The sequence below is a fragment of the Dermacentor silvarum genome, chromosome 1 (assembly GCF_013339745.2).
Source record: "Dermacentor silvarum isolate Dsil-2018 chromosome 1, BIME_Dsil_1.4, whole genome shotgun sequence".
Classification (NCBI taxonomy): Eukaryota; Metazoa; Arthropoda; class Arachnida; order Ixodida; family Ixodidae; genus Dermacentor; species Dermacentor silvarum.
The window spans coordinates 97775153-97781152 of NC_051154.1; positions in this window are offsets into that span (position 1 = coordinate 97775153).

Genomic DNA, 6000 nt, shown 5'->3' on the forward strand with positions numbered 1-6000 from the left:
ACTTCGTCGGGCGGCGAACGTCCGACGGCCGGCGTCAAGAAATTTGCCGTCCGCAGCCGATCTACCTGTCCAAACATTTTCGTCGGGCGAACGCCGCCGCCGGAAGCGTCTAGCGCGCAGCGGTGGACGACAGCCAATCAGGAGGCACTAGTTCCGGTCGCAATGCATGCTGGTGTTTCGCGCGCGCGCGCCTTTTCGCGTCGTCTGCAATCGCGTTGGTGTTGCCGTGTCTGCATGTCTCTGCACCGATTGAGTAGTTCCTAGTATGATCTCTCAGGAATCGCGTTGTATTTGTACATCCCATATCCGCTGATCTGCGAGGAAACAGACAAGCAGTGCAAGCTCTCTACAACAACCTTCAACAGAAATCTTCTGATCTCAGAGGCCACATGCTGTCGTCATGCCTATCTCCCGACTTCCCCGATAGATGGCGCTGGCATCGGATATTTCTTTCGCTAGGCTTAGACGCGTTCGAAACGAGAAGCGATCTCGAAAACTACTCAAGGTTATCCATAATACTCTGTCGTCGAAGCGGCCTGAGACTAAGCGAAAGCCGTTTACGCAGTCATTTGCTTCCAACTAAGTGAATTCTACAAGGACAACGCCAAATTCAGTTCGAAGCGGGCGGCCGGGACCGCCGCCAACACGGCGGCCAACGCGCGGCGGCGTTCGCCGCATGTATTGCAACACAGCAAACATCCTGCGTCGTGTCGCCGCGTCGTTACTTGACGCGTGAAGTTCGTCGAGAAAGTTCGCTCCATGTATCCCGGGCTTTAGTGTCATAATGCAGTACTTCTCTTTTCTGCTCGTAGGCGGCGGCACCGCCCCGAGCAAGAGCGCGGCTACACGGAGGAGGGTTAGATATATAAGGCGCGTCTGTGTAGCTCTCTGCAAATGCGTTTGTGGCGCAATGGGTTAAACGCTCGGCGATCTATCGTCGCGGACCGAGAGGTCGTGGGTTCGATTTCCAAATTTTGCATGTTTGTGGAACTTTTTCTTCTGGTTTCTTTCTTTGTATTATGTTCTATGACGTATTTCCGTGACGGAAATACGTCAGTGAAGTCTTGGTGGACCCCGGCATAAAACACTTTCGTGTTAAAATTATGGACTCTGCATGCATATAAATTCTTCTTCTTGAATGACGCATTCTTAGACCATGCTAATCCTAATTTAGCCACAGAGATAATACATATAGGGTGTCCCAACTAACGTTAGCCAAACCCTTCAACGAAAAAAAAAATGCACCTAAAATTTGTGCATGAATTCATTTTAAGCCCTACATTGTTCGGTCGTTAGACATCTGACAACCAAGCTGCGCAGCTCTTATAATTGTACCTTGCACCATGTTTTTTTTTTAATTTTTTTATTGAACAGCTTGGCTAACGTTAGCTCAGACACATGGTAGAAACCTGCATTATAAATACTGTGTTTCATGCATATCTAGTAAAATGCTAACATTTTCAAATAGTTACTTACGTTTTTTAGCTTGTACAAAAATGAACACTGCTGCTGTCTGTCAGGCATTATGTGCCATACGTGAAGAGCGGCTACAGTAAGTATGCTTGAAAAAAGGGTGTCGATGCTTCAAAAACTGCCTTTGTTGCACTGGTGTAAAATCATAGCAAATGTTAATAATGGAGTCTATCTTTAGTCATCATGACAATAAGGTCCATATTGCAATGCACAATCAGAAGCGCACAAATTCGGTGCTCCTATTTGTTTCTAATAAAATCTAGCTTATTCACAAATTTCTTGTCATCAGAATGGAGAGTTTTAATGTAATTGGGTTAGCCTCAGGCTTCTGGCTCTTTAAAGTACTCATAATAGTTTTCCGGTCATCATGACGTCTTTTTAGAATGCTTATTGCCTACTCAATTTCGTAGAACCTTCTGGCAATATTGCACAACAGAAAAGAATAAAAACCATAATTAAAATTAAGAATCTGCATCTTCACAATACAAGATACTGCTGGTAAAGCTACTCAAAAAAAAAAAAAACGCCAAACGTATGGGCTATAATCAAAAGGGACAAAGTTGATGCGCACGTGACTCAGCGTCCCATCGGCTAGTGCACTTCAGCTCTTTCACCTCTGTCACTTCAACGATGCAAGATACCGAAAGAAAAACCACTTCTGGCTTTCCCCGAATTTCCTAGCTACAATCGTGCCGCACAAACTCCGCAAGAGGACACCGCGAACGATAGTGCCCTCGCGGGGTAGCTTCTAAAAGCGAACCTGTCGCTCATATTAATAACTTCATGATGCCCGGTGGGCTTCGAACTATATATAACAGCACCAGATATCCTTCAGCTATTGAAAGCCTATGCCACTGTTTCAAGCTAGCAAGCGAGCTTTCATCTACTGGATATTACTCTTCGCTTTCTTGTCGATGCGGACTGAACTAAACAATAATGACCATTTACATACGCACACTCGTAAGCACGAGCCCGTCAGTATCATGCTCTTGATAGCTCGGCTGACTGCTTTAATAGAAAAAATATGTGATCAAATCCCTTAAAAGTTCAAGATGATCAACACGCATGAACTCCGCACAGAATATCCAATGAGCTTGATTCGCATTCGAGTTCTTAGTTCAGACCACTGCGGTGTGTAACATCCCTGTCATAATTTAGGCTACGACCGTTACCGATGCTTGATTAACGCACTCATTAAATACTGCGACGTGGTAATAATCACTGACTTTCTTATTAAATATTAATATCGGTTTTGTCAACATCGCGAACATGAGCGCAACCATAGCGTTATACACGTTGGCGGTGGCGCGTCTCTGCCTTCGTTACTTCCAATCAAAACACTTGAGCCATAAACCTCAGTCCGATATGATATAGCAGTTGTTCTCCTAGTAGCGTGACTTTAGCCGAAGGCTGCCTCCATAGTCTGAGAATGAGTCGGTAGCGTGCTTAGCGAGTGCACGCAGCTACTACGCTGCGTGTGAAAGGTGCATTTTCAGCTAATATCGAGACACCCAAGGAAGGCGGTACGCTAAGCATCCCTCGAGGCTGTCTCTAGCTCAGTGCCACGAAGAGAAAACGACGCCAAACTACCGTGACCGCGATACCTTTACAACATGTATACAAAGCGGGCAACACACAGATAAATTGTCGCCCCGCTTAGTTGCGTGCTGAGGGGGGCGAAAACACATTGATCGCCTCCTCGTTAGTGTGCAACGTTAATAAGAGTGAACAACACTTTTGAACAAAACATTCCAGTGAGGCTGATTAGAGCGTAAAAAGCAACACTTGCCTAAAGAAACAATTTCCATTTGTAGTACACAAATATGCGAAAACATACGAGACATTTTGCTTCCTAGAGTCCGATTTCCCCTTGAATTCTTTTCGTGAGTGCGCTGGTACAGCGTCAAAGCTCCGCAAGCACTAAACAAAGATCACCTGGCATCACAACGTCATACACAGCTAGAATTTTACCGAAACCTGGGAAAAGCCTCTATCACAACCACTCAAATTAAATTTAACCATCATGGCGGTGACGACTATCGAAGTAGCCACCATTCTTAGCATGACGTAGTTAGCACGGTTTCTCCCTTCTTGACTCACCCAGCTACCACATGACTTGTCACACGACATCACAGCTGCTCCGGCGCGGGGCGCGGTGTCTTCTTTCAGATTCGCTTCTTCATGTTAGTGTGTTGAATGGGTCTTTCGGTATGGGCATATTAAAAACACACTCACGGATAGTATCATGGCTGTAGCTTGGAAAAGGTTTATGACGCAGATTTGCTGTAGCGAACGTGTTGACGAAGCGTCATAGGACAGCTTCGAAAACGTCGAACGACGTTAGAAGTAGCAAGGGCAGATGAGTCCGCGTCGGCTCAGAGTACGTAGAGAATACGCGGCTTCACCCCAGGACACTACACCGTTTGTAGCTCCGATGTCTCACGCCCATGGTGGAAAGCCCATCAAGACAACTGTAACTGGGAGAGCACACAGATTCACCTAAGCATGTACACAACAAGACTCGTGTGCGGCCTGTTGCCAAGTACGAACAAGAACTAAAATAACGTGTTGCTATGACGGGCTGCTAAACCCTTAGTGAAACGTCATGCGTTTTAAGAAATCAATCGGCCCATCCACGCGTACCATTGTACTGTACACTATACCTCCGAATATCAGTTGATTTCACTTTTCCGGGTACAACGTTGGCGAGCCAGAATTCGTCTTTATAAAGCTATCGCAAGAATACAACAGCAATACATTGAAATCGAGAAAGAAGGATGTAATAGGGGTGCTGTTAAGGGTGTAAAGAATGCATACACGCTCACTTACTCTGAAACACGTAAATAAGTAATTTACTGCAAATTCTGTAATTAGCCTCTACAAAATAAACAGTACTCAAAGTGGTACTGAAAAATGCGAAAACAAACTTATATAACGCTTTTTTGTGCTACTAGTCGCACGAACATCTTCACTGTAATGTATCTTTACCGCGTGTAACAACAGAACCACATGAGATACAAGGAAATGGTATAATGACGACACTTTTACGAAGAAAATTATAATTAAAAGTCAGCCACTAAGACTGCTCAAGAGCTCTACTCAACTCAATAAATATCTGAAAAAAGACAGTGCGCACGCTTTTCCTAGCGATTGTTAGCCCCGGGTAAAAGAACTATTCTTTAAAAAAGGCCTGTGACATAATGATGTTAGTGCCACTATCATCAGTATAATTATGTATGACGACGAGAACATATTACAGTGAGATGGCCACGTGCCTTCTTCCGCATGATCACAATTACGCTATGGAATTTCAGCTCGCTCCATTCTAAGGAAGATGCGTTTCATGTAGGTGATCCCAAGCCATATTCGATGAGTAAGCGTTACAGAGTTTGTTGAATACAAGAGGACTGTAGTATTTAAGAAGTAGACCAAATAAATACATGTCGAAACTTTTGCAATCAAATATTCCCCATGTTCCGGACAAACACCTAGCGGACAAGTCATGGCTACGTGAACCATTAGCATTTTTCAAGATTTGATCACGGAGGAAATACTTCATGACCTTGTGGCATATTTCCTCCTCAAAAATACGAAAGCCTGCAGAGCGTTGTACCGAAAATACTACGGTCGAAAACCGCTCACCGGTGTGTTTTCGAAGCACGAAAGTGGGCCGAAGAGGTACTTGTGTTGTATGTGCGCGTCTCGTCAAAGTGGGGCCGGTTGCACTGATTGCAGCACTCGCGTTCGCTGATACAAGTGCGTGATGTCAAGCGATTTGGCAGCGTACCAGACGTATAGCCTTCGGCTTTTGTCAACCCCAAAACGACGGTAAGAGGCAGGACGGCCGTCCGGATCAACCGCGTAATTATCCAACGCATTGCGGCAATCGCTATTCCGTACTCGTGAGCTTTGTACTGGGAAGTTCATGTTGCATTAAGCACATTAGTTGCGTGCTGTCTCACTGTCGGTTGTGGAACATCCTTTCTTGCCTGATGGCTGATAGCGTCACGTAACACATGAACTTAGGAGCAGGCACGTGGCTATGAACTCTTGTGTGCTGCCGAGAACATCAAAGCTCGAACACTCGAAACCATCACTATCAATGAACAAGAGGGAGAGAAATTGGGGAGCTTGACCTTTGCTAATAAAATGAGTGAGTTCCCTAAGTCTGTTACCCTTGTCAAGCGATGACATCGGGTATCGCGGCTCAAATGCTGGCACTGAAAAGAAGAGAAAGAGCTACGTATCTGACGTTGATACATTAAGTTTTTGTAGCACTGTCTAGCAGCCTACAACCTTTCTGGCGTACGAAAGTGAATCGAACCCCGCCAGTTTCTACAGGGACAAAGGCAAGAAAGGGAAAACATCTCAGGAGGTGAACGAATATTTTTAATTCGAATAGCAAAAAAAATGAAACCGGAAGCACGCATTCACCGGCATTGAAAGTGATTTACTTTAAAACTTCATACGTACTCCAGGGAATACAGAAAGTTTTACTTCTCTCGCCGCCAGTGGCAAGACAACAAC